This window comes from Eumetopias jubatus, unplaced genomic scaffold (genome assembly GCF_037043125.1).
Source record: "Eumetopias jubatus isolate StellerSeaLion01/CBP00866 unplaced genomic scaffold, mEumJub1_p1.0 scaffold_11, whole genome shotgun sequence".
NCBI lineage: Eukaryota > Metazoa > Chordata > Mammalia > Carnivora > Otariidae > Eumetopias > Eumetopias jubatus.
The window spans coordinates 21,525,174-21,545,571 of NW_028274817.1; positions in this window are offsets into that span (position 1 = coordinate 21,525,174).

Sequence of the window (20,398 nt, forward strand, 5' to 3'; positions counted from 1 at the left end):
ACACCATCTTCCCATGGTCTTCCTTAAAAGAGTTTCTGTGCCCAAATATCTTCTTCTTATGACATCAATCGGATTGAATCAGGGCCCACTCATATGACTTAATTTCATCTCAATTACCTCTTTAAAAAACTTCTCTCTGAGTACAGCACATTCTGAGGTACTGGGGGTTAGAACTTAAACATATGAGTTTGGGGGGGCACAATTTCACCCATAACAGAGACTCAAACAAAAAGCTTTGGTGGTTTTAACACTCTGGGGCCATGGGGATCCAAGGAGAGAAAACTAGGAGCGGAAAAGTACTGGGTACTAAGTAAGAGTATGGAAAAGTATGTTCAAGGTTTTCCCCTCATTTTCTTCTCCCCTTAAGGGAGCCTTAGCAGAAGTGCCTGAAGAGCTGTGCCCAAGGCTTCAGGTAAAGAGACTTAGCAAAGAAGGCACCTGGGCTAGGAATACAAACATATGAACATCATGACCAGCCAGAGGGGCCTGAGTGCTTGAGTGAAACTGCCTTCAGAGACTGCAATGCATTGGCTGTGCACCATATCTGTGGTGGGGAAGGCAGCTTTCCCCTGTAAAACCTGCCAGGTAAAACTTTTGTAATTGCCTATGATCAGACTTGAGAAATCACTCAGGTTTTTAACCAGGAGCTGGAATCCTGAGTATATTTTCACTGTGATGATTTCTTTGATATTGATGCCAGTTTAAATTAGGCCTGAGTTTTGGGAACTCATTTTGGAATGTGCAGTACCTTTGTTAGAGATCAAACCTAGAGAGTGAATCAGTCCACCTTCCCCTCTCCCTATTGTTTGCTGGTGGTATCACAGCATGTGTGGATTCTGTATCACATAATTGACTTCTAATACAAAGTCCTTATTATATTAAATAATTAAAACTCACATATGTATATATTACATGTATTTTAAAAAAGTGTTGCTTTGTCTTTTAGACTTCACATATAAGTGAAATCATATGGTATTTGCCATTGTCTGATTTATTTCACTTAGTGTAATACCTTCTAGGTCCATCCATGTTGTCACAAATGACAAGATCTTATTCTTTTTTATGGCTGAATAATATTTTATTATTTATATAAGTGTTCATTACTCAGGTGTCATAAAATGATGATTCATATCACTAGGAGATAAGAATTATATTATTCTTTTCCTTATGTTTTGTATTTAATTTTGTTTTAGTTGGTATTGACATAACTACCTGTGACATGCCTGCTCCTAAAAAAAATTGAAGATATATTGTTGCTTTTTCTTTTTTTGCTAGCCATTTCTTCATTGATATTTTTTTTTTCTGAAAGAAATTTGGTATATGGAAATGTAGCATGTCTAGAAATTTCAGTATTTCTTTTAGACTCAGGAAATCTCATCAGTAATAACTTTGTGAGAACATATTTCCTTTTTGTAAACTGGCATAAAATTGAAATTTTATAGCAGAAAGTTCAGTTGTACTTTTTCACATTATCCTTAAAGATATTTCCTAGGGGGCGCCTGGGTGGCTTAGTCGTTGAGCGTCTGCCTTTGGCTCAGGTCATGATCCCAGGGTCCTGGGATCGAGCCCCACGTCGGACTCCCTGCTCAGCGGGAAGCCTGCTTCTCCCTCTCCCATTCCCCCTGCTTCTGTTCCTGCTCTCGCTCTCTCTCTCAGTCAAATAAATAAATAAAATCATTTAAAAAAAAAGATATTTCCTAGGGTTCTTATGATGATAATGTCTATCCCACCTGAATTCAGAAGAGTGAGAAGCAATCTGGATATTTGACAAATTTTTCATATACTCCATCATATCCCAGAAATACATTATAGAAAGGCAACATATTTACCTACTAGCCCTATATATCCTCAAATATTCCTCCATATTGCTTGGCAGGGAGACACCAACTGCCTCTATAGATTTTTTTAATATACATACTAAGACATGCTTCCTCCTTACAGTTCTGTGCAAAATGGAATGTATAATTTGCATTTCTTTCCATGCAAAAGTCTGAGGAATTTTCTCACTTTGTCTTCAAAATGAATTTGACACTTTGACAAGGAGGGAGAAAGTGATACTGAATTATTTAAAAATTAAATATGATGTTATTCAATGAAGTAAAAAATATATATAAGGGAATTGGGGCTTGTAAAATATTTTTAGTCATTAAATGCCAAGCTTTGCTTGATATCATTTTATTTGAATTATTTAGTAAATCTGCAAGAAATTTGAAATAGTATGCAGATATTATATTTGATTCAATTCTTCATCTAATCTATAACTAGATGGTGATATAAATAATAACATATGTTTATATTTTATTATGACAAAAAAATTCCTAATAGACCTCCGCAAATTCTGAGAAGTATCCTGGGAATCATTCTAATTTATCAAGACTTTTTCCAGGAATTTATGAATTCTAAAAATGAGGTTTACAGTTGTCTTTTTGGTTGTTGACTAATATGAAACATATGCATAAACATCTTTGATTTTATATAGTATTGAATCATGACACTAGAAGAAACACTAAGATTACACTGTGCACTTTTCCTTGCTTCTAGATATCAAATAGAAAGAAAAGTAAATTTTTAAAAAATAGAGGATTCAGGGGAAAAGGTTTAGTGAAAAATTATCAACATACATTAGTTGTGATTTTTAATAGACTCACACACTATTAAATCTATTTTATGCCTAGACTTTTATCCAATTACATAGCTCTTTTTCACATAGTCCAAAGCAAGGATAGTTCATTAATTGTGGCCAAATTTGATTGTAGAGAAGCAAGACACAGTTTTCAATGTAGGTTTAATTGAATGTCTGAGGTAAAGTCTCTTTTATGACTGTTTGATACAAAATTTAATAATATTTCATACATTTTCCTTACCATTCACAGTTGGCATTTTAATAATTTTGTTTCCTGCCTCTTCTGGGTGCCTTTAGACTCAATTAAATGTACTCTTCAGTTTGCTCCTTCACAAAAGGGCTTACTTTTTCAGTTTTATGCTTCTTTTGCTGGGGGCTTTATACAAGCTTATTCGTGATTATTTATATTCATGTTTGCATTGTCTTCATTGTTATTGAGCTTGTTTATAACTTTCAGTAATTTATCTTCCTACTAAAAATTTCATCTTTTTACTAACCATTTCTCTTCATCTTTGCCTATAATTTACCATAATCATCACCTATTTCTTAAGATATCTATTAGTTTAAGTGTAGTTGCTATCTCATTCTTTCCATAATCATTCAATAATTTATCATAGTCATCACAAAAATCAATGCCATATATACTACTATAATTTATTATAATCTTTGTTTATGTAGAAAAAGGTACATGAGTCCTCATTTTTGGCAAAATAGTTAATGACTTCCCATCATTTTAAAAAACTTAAACCTTATACCTAAAATTCTTTAAACATTTTTTTAAGTTTATTTTACTATGTTATGTTAGTCACCATAAAATACATCATTAATTTTGGATGTAGTAATCCACAATTCATTGTTTTCATATAACACCCTGTGCTCCATGCAGTATGTGCCTTCCTTAGTACGCATCATTGGACTAACCCATTCCATGCCCCCTTCCCCTCTAAAATCCTCAGTTTGTTTCTCACAGTCCATTGTCTCTCATGGTTCGTCACTCCCTACGATTTCCACCCCTTCATTTTGTCCTTCCTTCTCCTAATGTCCTCCATTCTATTCCTCGTGTTCCACAAATAAGTGAAACTATATGATGATTGACTCTGCGTGACTTATTTCACTTAGCATAATCTCCTCCAGTCCCAACCATGTTGATGTAAAAGTTGGCTATTCATCCTTTCTGATGGCTGAGTAATATGCCATTGTATATATAGACCACATCTTCTTTATCCATTCATCTGTTGAAGGACATCTTGGCTCTTTCCACAGTTTGGCTATTGCAGACATTGCTGCTATGAACATTGGGATACATATGGCCCTTCTTTTCCCTACATCGGTGTCTTTGGGGTAAATACCCAGGAGTGCAATTGCTGGGTCATAGAGTAGCTCTATTTTTAATTTTTTGAGACAACTCCACACTGCTTTCCAAAGTGGCTGTACCAACTTCCATTCCCATCAACAGTGTAAGAGGGTTCCCCTTTCTCCACAACCTCTCCAAAATTTGTTGTTTCTTGCCCAGTCCATTTTGGCCATTCTAACAGTTGTAAGGTGGTATCTCAATGTGGTTATGATTGAATTTCCCTGATGGCTAATGATGATGAACATTTTCTCATTTGTCTGTTACCCATTTGTATGTTTTCTTTAGAGAAGTGTCTGTTCATGTCTTCTGCCCATTTTTTGACTTGGTTATTTGTTTTTTAGGGGGTTGAGTTTGAGAAATTCTTTATGAATCTTGGATACCAGCCCTTTATCTGTAGTGTCATTTGCAAATATCTTCTCCCATTCTGTGGGTTGCCTCTTTGTTTTGTTGACTGTTACCTTTGCTGTGCAGAAGCTTTTTATCTTGATAAAGTCCCAAAAGTTCATTTTTGCTTTTGTTTCACTAGCTTTGGAGATGTATCTTGAAAGAAGTTGCTGTGGGTGATGTCAGGTTACTGCCTATGTTCTCCTCTAGGAACTTGACGGATTACTGTCTCACATTGAGGTCTTTCATCCATTTTGAGTTTATCTTTGTGAATGGTGTTAAAGAATGGTCGAGTTTCATTTTACTGCATGTGGATGTCCAATTTTCCCAGCATCATTTATTGAAGAGACTGTCTTTTTTCCTTTGTCGAAGATTATTTGACCATAGAGTTGAGGGTCCATATCTGGGCTCTCTTTTCTCTTCCATTGGTCTCTATGTCTGTTTTTGTGCCAGTACCATGCTGTCTTGGTGATCACTGCTTTGTAATATAACTTGAAATCAGGCAACGTGATGCCCCTAGCTTTGTTTTTCTTTTTCAACATTTCCTTGGCGATCCAGGGTCTTCTCTGATTCTATACAAATTTTAGGATTGTTTGTTCCAGCACTTTGAAAAATGTCATTGGAATTTTGATCGGGATGGCATTGAAGGTGTAGATTGCTCTGGGTAGCAAAGACATTTTCACAATGTTTATTATTCCAATCCATGATCATGGAATGTTTTTCCATTTATTGTGTCTTCTTCAGTTTCTTTCATGAGTGTTCTGTAGTTCCTACAGTATAGATATTTTACCTCTTTGGTTAGATTTATTTTGAAGTATCTTATGGTTTTTGGTGCTATTGTAAATGGAATCGTTTCTCTAATTTCTCTTTCTACAGTTACAGTGTTAGTGTATAAGAAAGCAACTGATTTCTGTGCATTGATTTTGTATCCTGCCACATTACTGAATTGCTGTATGCGTTCTAGTAATTTGGGGGTGGAGTCTTCTGGATTTTCCACATAAATTATCATGTCATCTGCGAAGAGAAAGAGTTTGACTTCTTCTTTGCCAATTTGAATAGATTTTATTTCTTTTTGTTGTCTGATTGTTGTTCCTAGGACTTCTAGCACTATGTTGAACAATAATGGCGAGAGTGGGCATCCTTGACGTAATCCTGATCTTAAGGGAAAGGCTCTCAGCTTTTCCCCATTGAGGATGATATTTGCTGTGGGTTTTTCATAGACGGATTTTATGAAATTGAGGAATATTCCCTCTATCCCTATACTCTGAAGAGTTTTAATCAGGAAAGGATGTTGTATTTTGTCAAATGCTTTTTCTGCATCAATTGAGAGGACCATATGGCTCTTCTCTCTCTTCTTGTTAAAGTGTTCTACCACATTGATTGATTTGTGAATGTTGAACCACCCTTGCATCCTGGTGATAAATCCCACTTAACCGTGATGGATGATCCTTTTAATGTATTGTTGGGTCATGTTGGCAAGAATTTCGTTGAGAATTTTGGAATCCATATTCATCAGGGATATAGGTCTGAAATTCTCCTTTTTGATTGGATCTTTGCCTGGTTTAAGGTTCAAGGTAATGCTGGCTTCATAGAATTAGTCTGGAAGCTTTCCTTCTGTTTCTATTTTTTGAAACAGCTTCAGGAGACTAGGTCTTATTTTTTCTTTGAATGTTTGGTAGAATGCCCCAGAGAATCCATCTGGCCCTGGACTCTTGTTTTTTGGGAGGTTTTTTTTTTTAATTTTATTATGTTTTGTTAGTCACCATACAGTACGTCATTAGTTTTTGATGTGGAGATCCATGATCCATTGTTTTTGTAAAACACCCAGTGCTCTATGCAGTACATGCCCTCCTTAATACCCATCACCAGGCTAACCAATCCCCCCTCCCCCTCCCCTCTAAAACCCTGTTTCTCAGATTCTATAGTCTCAGGGTTCATCTGTCCCTCCAGTTCCATCCTACCCGTCATTTTTCCCTTCCTTCTCCTAATGTCCTCCATGCTATTTCTTATGTTTCACAAATAAGTGAAACCATATGATAATTGACATTCTCTGCTTGACTTATTTCACTTAGGATAATCTCCTCCAGTCCCATCCATGTTGATGTAAAAGTTGGGGATTCATCCTTTCTGATGGCTGAGTAATATTCCATTGTATATATGGACCACGTCTTCTTTATCCATTCATATGTTGAAGGGCACCTCGGCTCTTTCCACAGTTTGGCTATTGCGGACATTGCTGCTATGAACATTGGGATGCATATGGCCCTTCCGTTCACTACATCAGTGTCTTTGGGGTAAATACCCAGTAGTGCAATTGCTGGGTCATAGGGTAGCTCTATTTTTAAATTTTTGAGACAACTCCACACTGTTTTCCAAAGTGACTATACCAACTTGCATTCCCAGCAACACTGTAAGAGGGTTCCCCTTTCTCCACAACCTCTCCAACATTTGTTGTTTCTTGCCATTCTAACTAGTGTAAGGTGGTATCTCAATGTGGTTTTGATTTGAATTTCCCTGATGGCTAATGATAATGAACATTTTTTCATGTGTCTGTTAGCCATTTGTATGTCTTCTTCAAAGAAGTGTCTTTTTCATATCTTCTGTCCATTTTTTGATTTAATTATTTGTTTTTTGGGGGTTGAGTTTGAGATGTTCTTTATAGATCTTGGATACCAGCCCTTTATCTGTAGTGTCATTTGCAAATATCTTCTCCCATTCTGTGGGTTGCCTCTTTGTTTTGTTGACTGTTACCTTTGCTGTGCAGAAGCTTTTTATCTTGATGAAGTCCCAAAAGTTCATTTTTGCTTTTGTTTCACAAGCTTTTGGAGATGTATCTTGAAAGAAGTTGCTGTGGGCGATGTCAAAGAGGTTACTGCCTATGTTCTCCTCTAGGATTTTGATGGATTGCTGTCTCACATTGAGGTATTTCATCCACTTTGAATTTATCTTTGTGAATGGTGTTAGAGTGTGGTCGAGTTTCATTCTTCTGCACGTGGCTGTCCAATTTTCCCAGCACAATTTATTGAAGAGACTGTCTTTTTTTCCTTTGCATGTTTTTTCCTGCTTTGTCAAAGATTATTTGACCATAGAGTTGAGGGTCCATATCTGGGTTCTCTATTCTGTTCCATTGGTCTCTATGTCTGTTTTTGTGCCAGTACCATGTTGTCTTGGTGATCACAGATTTGTAATATAACTTGAAATAGGGCAACGTGATGCCCCCAGCTTTGTTTTTCTTTTTCAACATTTCCTTGGCGATTCGGGGTCTTTTCTGATTCCATAAAAATTTTAGGATTGTTTGTTCCAGAACTTTGAAAAATGTCATTGGAATTTTGATCGGGATGTCACTGAAGGTATAGACTGCTCTGGGTAGCATAGACATTTTAACAATGTTTATTCTTCCGATCCATGAACATGGAATATTTTTCCATCTTTTTGTGTCTTCTTCAGTTTCTTTCATGAGTGTTCTGTAGTTCCTAGAGTATAGATCCTTTACCTCTTTGGTTAGGTTTATTCGAGGTATCTTATGTTTTTTGGCGCTATTGTAAATGGAATCGTTTCTCTAATTTCTGTTTCTACAGTTGAGTTTTTAGTGTATAAGAAAGCAACTGATTTCTGTGCATTGATTTTGTATCCTGCCACATTACTGAATTGCTGTATGAGTTCTAGTAATTTGGCGGTGGAGTCTTTTGGGTTTTCCACATAAAGTATCATGTCGTCTGCAAAAAGAGAGAGTTTGACTTCTTCTTTGCCAATTTGAATACATTTATTTCTTGTTGTTGTCTGATTGCTGTTGCTAGGATTTCTAGTACTATATTGAACAATAGTGGCAAGAGTGGGCATCCTTGACGTGTTTCTGATCTTAAGGGAAAGGCTCTCACCTTTTCCCCATTGAGGATGATATTTGCTGTGGGTTTTTCAAAGATGGATTTTATGAACTTGAGGGATGTTCGCTCTATCCCTATACTCTGAAGAGTTTTAATCAGGAAAGTATGCTGTATTTTGTCAAATGCTTTCTCTGCATCATTTGAGAGGACCATATGGTTCCTCTCCCTCCTCCTATTAATGTGTTATATCACACTGATTAATTTGCGAATGTTGAACCACCTTTGCATCCCGGGAATAAATCCCACTTGGTCGTGGTGGATGATCCTTTTAATGTATTGTTGGACACTATAAGCTAGGATTTTTTTGAAGATTTTGGAATCCATATTCATCAGGGATATCGGTCTGAAATTTTCCTTTTTGATAGGGTCTTGCCTGGTTTGGGGATTAAGGTAATGCTGGCCTCATAGAATGAGTTTGGAAGTTTTCCTTCTGTTTCTATTTTTTGAAACAGCTTCAGGAGAATAGGTCTTATTTCTTCTTTGAATGTTTGGTAGAATTCCCCAGGGAATCCATCAGGCCCTGGACTTTTGTTTTTTGGGACATTTTGGGTCACTGCTTCAAACTCATTACTGGTTATTGGCCTATTCTTGTCAATTTCTACCTGTTTCAATCTTGGCAGCTTATAGGTTTCCAGGAAGGCCTCCCTTTCATCCAGATTGCTCAGTTTATTGGCATATAGTTGTTGATAATAATTTCTAATAATTGCTTCTATTTCCTTGGTGTTACTCATGATCTCTCCCCTTTCATTCATTATTTTATTAATTTGGGTCCTTCCTCTTTTCTTTTGGATAAGTCTGGCCAGTGGTTTATCAATCTTATTAATTCTTTCAAAGAACCAACTTCTAGTTTCGTTGATCTGATCTACTGTGTTTCTGGTTCTAATTCATTGATTTCTGCTCTAATTTTAATTATTTCTTTTCTAATGTGTGGCTCTTAAGCATCGTTTGTTGCTTTTTCTCTAGTTCTTGAAGGTGTAGAGTTAGTTAGTGAATTCGGGATTTTTCTATTTTTTTGAGTGAGGCTTAGATGGCTATGTATTTCCCCCTTAAGACTGCCTTTGCAGTATCCCATAGGTTTTGGATGATGTGTTTTCATTCTCATTGATTTCCATGAATTGTTTAAGTTCTTCTTTGATTTCCTGGTTGACCCAAACATTCTTGAGCAGAGTGGTCTTTAACTTCCAAGTATTTGATTTTCTCCCAATTTTTTTCTTGTGATTGAGTTCCAGTTTTAAAGCATTGTGGTCTGAGAATATGCAGGGAATAATCTCAATCTTTTGGTATCGGTTGAGACCTGATTTGTGACCCTGTATGTGGTCTATTCTGGAGAAAGTTCCATGTGTGTCCGAGAAGAATGAGTATTCTGTTGTTTTAGTGTGGTATGTTCTGTAGATATCTATGAGGTCCATGTGGTCCAGTGTATCTTTCAAAGCTTTTGTTTCCTTGTTGATTTTCTGCTGAGATGATCTGTCCATTGCTGAGAGTGGAGTATTGAGGTCTCCTACAATTAACGTATTGTTATCAATATGACTCCTTGTTTGGGTTAACTGTTGACTTATGTATATGGCTGCTCCCATGTTGGGGACATAGATATTTACAATTGTTAGATCTTCTTGATGAATAGAACCTTTAAGAATGATATAGTGTCCGTGTCTCTAATTACAGACTTTAGTTTAAAATCTAATTTGTCTGATGTATGAATTGCTACCCCAGCTTTCTTTTGACGTCTGCTGGCATGGAAGATGGATCTCCATCCCTTCACTTTCAGTCTGGATGTATCTTTAGGTTCAAAATGAGTCTCTTGTAGGCAGCATGTGGATGGGTCCTGTCTTTTTCTCCAATCTGCAACCCTGTGCCGTTTTATGGGAGCATTTAGGCCATTGACGTTGAGAGTAATTATTGAAAGATATGGATTTATTGTCATCATGTTGCCTGTGAAGACGTTGTTTTTATAGATTTTCCCTGTAAATTTCTGTTGTATATCACTCTTGGGGTCTTTCTCCTTTTATAGAAGCCCCCTTCATATTTCCTGCGGGGCTAGCTTAGTGGTCACATATTCTTTCAGTTTCTGCCTGTTGTGGATGCTCTGCATCTCTCCATCCATTCTAAATGACAGCCTTGCTGGATAAAGTATTCTTGGATGCATGTTCTTCTCATTTAGCACCCTGAGTATGTCTTGCCAGGTCTTTCTGGCTTGCCAGGTCTCTGTGGATATGTCTGACGTTATTCTGATATTCCTCCCTCTGTATGTAAGGAATCTCTTCCCCCTAACTGCCCTGAAGATGGTTTCCTTGGTTCTAAGATTTGCAAGTTTTACTATTACATGCCGAGGTGTTGGCCTGTTTTCCTTGATCTTGGGAGGGGTCTTCTCTGCCTCTAGACGCAAATGTTTGTTTCATTCCCCAGATTAGGGAAGTTCTCAGCTACAATTTACTCAAATACATCTTCTAGTCCTCTTTCTCTCTCCACTCACTCCAGGATTCCAATTATTCTGACGTTGGAATGCTTCATGGTGTCACTTATTTCTCTGATTCTATTTTCATGGATTCTGAGTTGTTTTTCCCTGGCCTCCTCTTTTCCCTTTTTATCTATTATATTGTCTTCCAAGTCATTTATTCGTTCTTCTGTCTCTGTTACCCTAGCTGTTAGATTATCTAGATTGGATTGGATCTCACTGATAGCATTTTTAAGTTCTGCAAATTCAGCTTTAATTTCTGCCCTTAGAGACTCTTTGTTGCCATTAATTGATTTCTCCATTCTAGCCATTGTCTTCACAATTGCTAACCTGGATTCCATCTCCGATATCTTGGTCATATCTGCATCCATTTGTAAATCTGTGGTATAAGTCATAATCTCTGAGTCTTTTCTACTTTGGGGTTCCTCCTCGTAGTCATTCTGTTGACGGGTGTTTGAGGGAATGTATAGAGTCCAAATTATTGACCAGAACCCAAGCAAGATGCACCTGTTTCTTCAGACCTTAGGGTTGCTGGCCTCTTGTTTTTCCAGCCTTTCTTCAGGGGGAGGGGCCTGCCGTGCTGTTACTCAGGCAACCCTGTTTGGGCGGAGTTTTGGGGAGGTTTTTGATCACTGCTTCAATCTCGTTACTGGTTATTGGCCTATTCAGGTTGTCAATTTCTTCCTGTTTCAGTCTTGGTAGTTTATCGGTCTCCGGGAAGGCATCCATTTCTTCCAGATTGCTCAGTTTATTGGCATACAGTTGAAGATAATCATTTCTAATAATTGTTTCTATTTCCTTAGTGTTAGTCGTGTTCTCTTCCCTTTCATTCATAATTTTATTAATTTGGGTCCTTCCTCTTTTCTTTTGGATAAGTCTGGCCAGTGGTTTATCGATCTTAGTAATTCTTTCAAAGAACCAGCTTCTAGTTTTGTTGATTTGATCTACTGTGTTTCTGGTTTCTAATTCATTGATCTCTGCACTAATCTTAATTATTTCTCTTCTAATGCATGTCTTAGGCATTGACTGTTGCTTTTTCTCTAGTTCTTTAAGGTGTGGAGTTAGTTTGTGAATTCAGGACTTTACTATTTTTTTGAGTGAGGCTTGGATGGCTATATATTTCCCCCTTAGGACCACCTTTGCAGTACCCCATAGGTTTTGGAGCGATGTGTTTTCATTCTCATTTGTTTCCACGAATTGTTTAAGTTCTTCTTTGATTTCCTGGTTGACCCAACATTTCTGAGCAGAGTGGTCTTTAGCTTCCAAGTGTTTGAATTTCTGCCAAATTTTTTCTTGTGATTGAGTTCCAGTTTTATAGCATTATGGCCTGAGAATATGCAGGGAATTAAGCTCAGTCTGTTGGTACCGGTTGAGAACTGATTTGTAACCCCATATGTGGTCTATTCTGGAGAAATTCCTTGTGCACTTGAGAAGAATGAGTATTCTCTTGTTATAGGGTGGAATGTGGAATGTTCTATGAGGTCTGTCTGGTCCAGTGTGTCATTCAACACTCTTGTTTCTTTGTTGATTTTCTGCTTAGATGATCTGTTTGTTGCTGAGAGGGGAGTTTTGAGGTCTCCTATAATTAACATATTGTTATCAGTATGACTATTTTGGTTAACAGTTGGCTTATATAGATGTCTGCTTCCATGTTGGGGGCATAGATATTTACAATTGTTAGATCTTCTTGATGAATAAAACCTTTAAGAATGATATGGTGTCCTTCCGTGTCTCTAACTACAGTCTTTCGTTTAAAATCTAATTTTTCTGATATAAGAATTGCTATTCCAGCTTTCTTTTGGGATCTGTTGTCATGGAAAATGGATCTCTATCCCTTCACTTTCAGTCTGGATGTATCTTTAGGTTCAAAATGAGTCTCTTGTAGACAGCATATGGATGGGTCCTATCTTTTTATCCAATCTGCAGTGCGGTGCGGTTTTATGGGAGCATTTAGGCCATTCACGTTGAAAGTGATTATTGAAAGATATGAATTTATTATCATCATGTTGCCTGTGAAGACGTTGTTTTTATAGTTTGTCCCCATAAATTTCTTTTCTATATCACTCTTGGGATCCTTCTCCTTTTATAGAACCCCCTTTAGTATTTCTTGCAGGGCCAGCTTAGTGGTCATATAGTCTTTCCTTTTCTGCCAGTCTTGGAAGCTCTGCATCTCTCCAACCATTCTAAATGACAGCCTTGCCAGGTAAAGTATTCTTGGCTACATGTTCTTCTCGTTTAGTACCCTGAATATGTCTTGCCAGGCCTTTCTGGCTTGCCAGGTTTCTGTGGATAGGTCTGACATTACTCTGATGTTCCTCCCTCTGTATGTAAGGAATCTATTCCCACTAACTGCCCTTAAGATGGTTTCCTTGTTTCTAAGATTTGCAAGTTTTACTATTACATGCCACGGCATTGGCCTGTTTTCCTTGATCTTGGGAGTGGTCCTCTCTGCCTCTAGGACACCAGTGTTTTTTTCACTCCTCAGATTAGGGAAGTTCTCAGCTACGATTTGCTCAAATATATCTTCTAGTCCTCTCTCTCTCCATCCCCTCAGGGATTCCAATAATTCTGACATTGGAACGTGCCATCGTGTCACTTATTTCTCTGATTTTTTTTTTAAAGATTTTATTTATTTTTTGACAGAGAGAGACACAGCAAGAGAGGGAACACAAGCAGGGGGAGTGGGAGAGGGAGAAGCAGGCTTCCTGCAGAGCAAGACCAATGCGGGGCTCAATCCCAGGACCCTGGGATCATGACCTGACCCGAAGGCAGCTGCTTAACCACCTGAGCCACCCAGGTGCCCCACTTATTTTTCTGATTCTATTTTCATGTATTTTAAGTTGTTTTTCCCTGGCCTCCTCTTTTTCCTTCTTGTCTATTTATTGGTCTTCTAGATGACTAATTCGTTCTTCTGCCTCACTTACCCTAGGTGTTAGATTATCTAGATTAGATTGGATCTCATTGATAGCGTATTTATTTTCTTTTTTTATTGTTATGTTAATCACCATATATTACATCATTAGTTTTTGATGTAGTGTTCCATGATTCATTGTTTGTGCATAACACCCAGTGCTCCATGCAGAACGTGCTCCCTTGAATACCCATCACCAGGCTAACCCATCCCCCCACCCCCTCCCCTCTAGAACCCTCAGTTTGTTTTTCAGAGTCCATCGTCTCTCATGGTTCGTTTCCCCCTCTGACTTACTTCCCTTCATTCTTCCCCTCCTGCTATTTTCTTCTTTTTCTTTTACTTAACATATGTTGCATTATTTGTCGCAGAAGTACAGATCTGCGACTCAACAGTCTTGCACAATTCACAGCGCTCACCATAGCACATACCCTCCCCAATGTCTATCACCCAGCCACCCCATCCCTCCCACCTCCCACCACTCCAGCAACACTCAGTTTGTTTCCTGAGATTAAGAATTCCTCATATCAGTGAGGTCATATGATACATGTCTGCCAATTCAGCTTTCATTTCTGCCCTTAGACCCTCTCTGTTGCCGTTAATCGATTTCTCCATTCTAGCTTTTTTCTTCACAATTGCTACCCTGAATTCCATTTCTGACATCTTGGTTATATCTGAATCCATTTTTAAATCTGTGGCATAAGTCATAGTCTCTGAGTCTTTCCTATTTTGGGGGTTCTTCCTCCTGGTCTTTCTGTTGAGGGGTGGTTGAGGGAATGTATAGAGTCCAAATTATTGACCACAGCCCAAGCAAGATGCACTTGTTTTCTAGGGACCTTATGGTTGCTGGCCTCTTGTTCTCCCAGCCTGTCTTCTGGGGGAGGAACCTACCTTGCTGTTACTCAGGCATCCCTGTTTGGGCAGAGTTGCCCTGCCGCCTGTGGGGGGCATGGGCTCAGTGAAAACTGTTTTTTGGGGCCTTTTGTTCTCTGGTGGCTTTCCCAGGTGGCTTTCTGTGTCTCTTCCGAGTGTCAGAGCAGAAGAGACCATTTCCAACCCTCTGCCTCAGAGCAGAGAGGTTGCAGTCTGTTCTTCAGTGAGCTCTCCAGGCCACACTATCTCCATTTCTGTCTGTGCTGCTATAAATTGCAGTGTCCTGGGTGCGCGCCCCTTAGCAGTGCTCCCAATTCTCGCCTCCAAGTCGGGGCACATCTCCTACCTTTGTGCTTCTAAAACCACCAGCCACCCCCAGTTAGCACACGCACTCCAGGTTTCAGTCCAGGGGGCTGCTCTAAAGTTCTTTTCCCATCACTACTGGTCTGCGATTCTGTGCCTGGTCCCCAGCGTGGGAGGCTATCTCTCATTGGTGAAGTAGGATCCCAACGGCTTGGCTCCCTCCCTTTTCCATTTATCCTCAGGTATCTGCCCACAGAATCACAGCTCCCTGCTTTGTGCTTGGAAACCAACTTCCTGTGATATTCTGTTTGTAGAGATCCAGATCTATCTTCTTACATCTCAGGCTGATTTCATGGGTGTTCAGAGTGGTACATATGCAGCTCAATTCTGGGGACTGGTTGGAATAGGGTCCCCTACTTCTCTGCCATCTTTTCCCATGAACCTCTTTAACCTTTTTATCTAAGCCTGAACATAGGATTTTTTTACTCAGCAGAAAGGCATTATAATAGTCATTTGTTTCTTTCATAATTCCTTCAAGATTTGTTTAGCATCTTCTATATTTCAGATACGGTACCATGCAACAAAGATGTAATGGTGAACAAGAGAGACATAATCTCTGTAATAAAATATTTTGTAGTTTGTTGGAAAAGTCAACAAATAAACAGGCAATATCTGTAGTATATGGTGAATGTTAAGCTTCAGATAAGCTGATGGTACTATGAAGGAGGAGGATCTCTCAGGTTATAGACTGAAGTTACATTCACAAGTGTATAATTTATATATACTAGTAGGCTAAAAATTGGCCATTACAAAAGTGTGTGTAGGTATCGGTCAAACTAAATAAATTTGTGTTGACTAGTGTTTAGCAAATTGCTACTTCTAAACAAAAAAATCTGTAAACTAAAAACTCACTAGTAACAGTTAAATTACGTCAATTTATTTTTTGCCATAGCCAAGTCAGAAGGGTTCAAAATTTTTAAACACTACATCTATGATTGTAGTATGTAGATAGCTTTGGGTTGGTGGAGCTTTGTTTTAATTGCATTATTGGAATCATTTTTGTTCTGTACAAACTTTGATTCTAGTAGCAGTAATGTCTTACATTTATGTAATGCTTTCAATAATTTCAGTATTATTAACACTTATTATCCCATTTTACTCTTGAAATAACTGCTTAATATGGTAGATTGTATTATCTGCATTTGACAAATGAGAAAATGAGGTAATAGCAACTCAAGGGACTTGTAGAGAGCTCCAGATAAATTAATGATGTAATGACTCAAATGGTCTCCTTGGAAATCTCTCACTGTAAGAGCTAATTTTTTTTTTCCTTTCAAATAAGAATCTTCCATGGCCTGCAGCTCACAGCACTTTTGTGACAGGAATGATTATGATCTTCATTCTCATTATGGATACTAGTACATTTACAGATGCTGAAATCCTCATTTTTGTACATACATACATGATAATTTTCTGTATGCTTTTCTTTGCTTCATTAAAATCTTTAGGTCAGGGTTTGTAGTAAAACAGTATATGTTACCAAAGCATGTGTGTGCTATTGATTGATAGAAAACTATAAGAAAGTTTTTTTTTTAATTGGATCCAGTGATAGATGAAAATACCTCTTTTTAGAAGTTGTAACAAGGTAACAAAGATGAGAAGAGACCAATGTGAGTAGTTTAAGAAGAGGTCCTTTCTGTGTCCATGTAACTGGAAATATTAAACTTGTGTTTAAGCAAAAATACTCTACTAGTATTGAGACTCCTTGGACTGTGAAGGTAAAGCTGAATGTGAAGGCAAAGTGAAGGTGAAGGTAAAGAAAATCAAATCCTAAGGAATCAAACATCTTCTTGATATTTTTAACCTAACTTTCTATGGTTTTGTTTTGTTTTTATGGTTATAGAGAAGAGATGCCTCAGAAAGAAAGAGAGTTTCTTTTTTGTTCATTTGTTTGTTTCTTTTAAAGGATGGTGGATTTATTGTAAACTATATCACTTCTTAAGGTATTGAAATCACTAAAGAAATGAAATTTAATAATAATTCCTGGAAGAACAGCAGAAATTTTACGATTTTTATAATTATACCACTTTTTTATAGGTTCCCAAAAGTAGGTCTTATTAGAAATTATCTTGACTTTTGGTGTTTTCAACAGTTTACTTGGAGACAAATTTATCTTTTTTTTCCTTCCTTCCTTCCATCTTTTTATATGCTGTGCTCCCTGGAACTAGTAGAAATTAACATAAACCTATGAAAAATTACAGAATTACTTGATATTTGTGTGACTAAAAAAATGACTATCTGGAAAATGAGAGAGGGAGAGAGAGAGAGAGAGACATTTTAGTTTCTCTTTTTCCAATTATTTTATTTTTCATCATGATAAGTACACTCTTTAATCCCTATTACTTATTTCCCCATTTCCCCCATTCCCCCACCGAACTCCACTCTGGTAACCATCGGTTTGTTCTTTATAGTTGAGTGTCTGTTTCTTGGTCTCTCTCTCTCTTTTCTTTGCTTGTTTGTTTTGTTTCTTAAATTCTACATGTGAGAGAGATCATATGGTATTTGCCTTGCTCTGATTAGTTTATTTTGCTGGATCATAGGGTAGTTATATATTTTGTTTTGTTTTGAGGAACCTCCATACTGTTTTCCAGAGTGGTTGCACCAGTTTGCACTCTCACCAACAGTGGAAAAGAATTCCTTTTTCTCCATTTCCTTGCCAACACTTCTTTCTTGTGTTGGAGATTTTAGCCATTCTGACAGCTGAGAGGTGATATGTCATTGTAGCTTTGATTTGTTAATTTTAACCATTCCGACAGGTGTGAGGTGGTATCTCATCATGATTTTGATTTGTATTTCCCTGATGATGAGTGATGTTGAGCATCTTTTCATATATCTGTGGGCCATCTTTATGTCTTCTTTGGAAAATTCTCTATTCATGTCTTTTGCCCATGTTTTTAACTGGATTATTTGTTTCTTGGGTGTTGAGTTTTTTTTTAAGATTTTATTTATTTATTTATTCATGAAAGACAGAGAGAGAGAGAGAGGCAGAGGGAGAAGCAGTCTCCCAAGGAACAGGGAGCCTGACACGGGACTCGATCCCAGGACCCTGGGATCATGACCTGAGCTGAAGGCAGACGCTTAACCATCTGAGCCACCCAGGCGCCCTTGGATGTTGAGTTTTATAAGTCCTTTATATATTGTGGGTCCTAACCCTTTATCAGATATGTCATTTGCAAATATTTCTCCCATTGAATATGTTGTTTTGTTTTGTTTTGTTTTGTTTTGTTTTGTTGATTATTTCCTTCACTGTGTAGAAACTTTTTATTTTGATGCAGACCCAATAGTTTATTTTTCCTTTTATTTCCCTTGCCTCAGGAGACATATCTAGAAAAATTTTGCTATAGCCAACATCAGAGACATTATTACCTGCGCTCTCTTCAAGGATTTTTATGGTTTCAGGTCTCATATTTAGGTCCTTAATGCATTTTGAGTTTATTTTTGTGTATGGTGAGAGAAAGTGGTCCAGTTTCTTTTTCTTTCTTTCTTTCTTCTTTCTTTCTTTCTTTCTTTCTTTCTTTCTTTCTTTCTTTCTTTCTTTCTTTCTTTCTTTCTTTCTTTCTTCCTTTCTTTCTTTTCTTTCTTCTTTCTTTCTCTTCTTTTCTTTTTTCATGTGGCTATCCATTTCTCCCAACACCACTTGTTGAATAGACTGTCTCTTTCCCATTGCATATTCTTGCTTCCTTTATAAGAGATTAATTGATCATATAATTGTGGGTTTATTTCTGGGTTTTCTATTCTTGTCTATTGATCTATGTGTCTATTTTTATGCCAGTACCATACTGTTTTAATTACTACCACTTTGTAATAGAACTTGAAATCTGGAATTGTGATACCTCTAGTTCTGTTTTTCCTCTTCAAGATTGCTTTGGCTCTTCAAAATCTTTTGTGGTTCCATACAAATTTTGCGATTGTTTCTTCTGGCTCTGTGAAAAATGCTGTTGATATTTTTATATGAATTGCATTGTGTAGATTGCTTTGGTAGTATAAACATTTTAACACTATTCTTCCAAATCGTGTTTTTCCATTTCTTTGTGTCATCTTGAATTTCTTTCATCACTGTTTTATAGTCTTCAGAGTACAGGTCTTTTACCTCTTTGATTAAGTTTATTCCTAGATATTTTGGGTTTTTTTTCATGTAATTGTAAATAAGATTGTTTTATTTTTTTTAAAAAAAAGATTTTATTTATTTATTTGAGGGAGAGAGCGAGAACAAACACGAGCAGGAGGGAGGGACAAACAGAGTCCCTGCTGAGTGGAGAGCATGACACAAGGCTCAATCCCATGACCCTGGGATCATGACCTGAGTCAAAGGCAGATGTGTAACTGACTGAGCCACCCAGGTACCCCTATAAGATTGTTTTCTTAATTTTACTTTCTGTTGCTTCATTATTAGTGTATCAAATGCAACAGATTTCTGTACATTGATTCTGTGTCTTGCAACTTTACCGAATTCATTTATCATTTGTACTAGATTTTTGGTCGAGATTTTAGGGTTTTTTATAGAGACTATTGTGTCTGCAAATTGTGAGAGTTTTAGTTCTTCCTTAAAATTTGGATGCCTTTGATTTTTGTATGTTGTCTAATTGCTGTAGGTAGGATTTCCACTATTATGTTGAATAAAAGTGGTAAGATTGGAAGTCCTTGTCTTTTTCCTGTCCTTAGGAGAAAAGTTCTTGGTCTTTAACGTTTCAGTATGATGTTAACCATGGGTTTTCCATACAAACCCTTTATTATGATAAGCTGTATTCCCTCTGCGGGCGCCTGGGTGGCTGAGTCATTAAGCGTCTGCCTTCGGCTCAGGTCATGATCCCGGGATCCTGGGATCGAGTCCCGCATCGGGCTCCCTGCTCTGCGGGAGGCCTGCTTCTCTCTCTCCCACTCCCCTTGCTTGTGTTCCTGCTCTCACTATGTCTCTGTCAGATAAATAAATAAAATCTTTAAAAAAAAGATGTATTCCCTCTAGACCCATTTTGCAGAGGTTTTTTTTTTTTTTTTATCATGAATGGATGTTGTACTTTGTCAAATGCTTTTTCTGCATCTACTGAAATAGTCATATGGGTTTTATTAATTCTCTTGTTAATGTGACACATCATGTTGATTGTTTTGCGAATATTAAAGCACCCTTCCATCCTGAACTTTAGTTTGTTGGAGGTTTTTGTTTGTTTGTTTTTAATTTAAATTCATTTAGCCAACATATAGTACATCATTATTTTTTATATAATGTTCAATGATTCATTAGTTGCATATAACACCCAGTGCTCATCCCATCATGTGCCCTCCTTAATGCCCATCACCCAGTTACCCAATCTCCCCACCCACTTCCTTTTCAACAACCCTCAGTTTGTTTCCTGGAGTCAAGAGTCTTTCATGGTTTGTCTCCCTCTCTGATTTCTTCCGTTTCAGGTTTCCCTCCCTTCCCCTATTGTCCTCTGCACTATTCCTTATATTCCACATATGAATGAAACCATATGATAATTGTCTTTCTCTGACTGACTTACTTCACTTAGCATAATCTCCTCCAGTTCCATCATGTTGATGTAAATGTATTCATTTT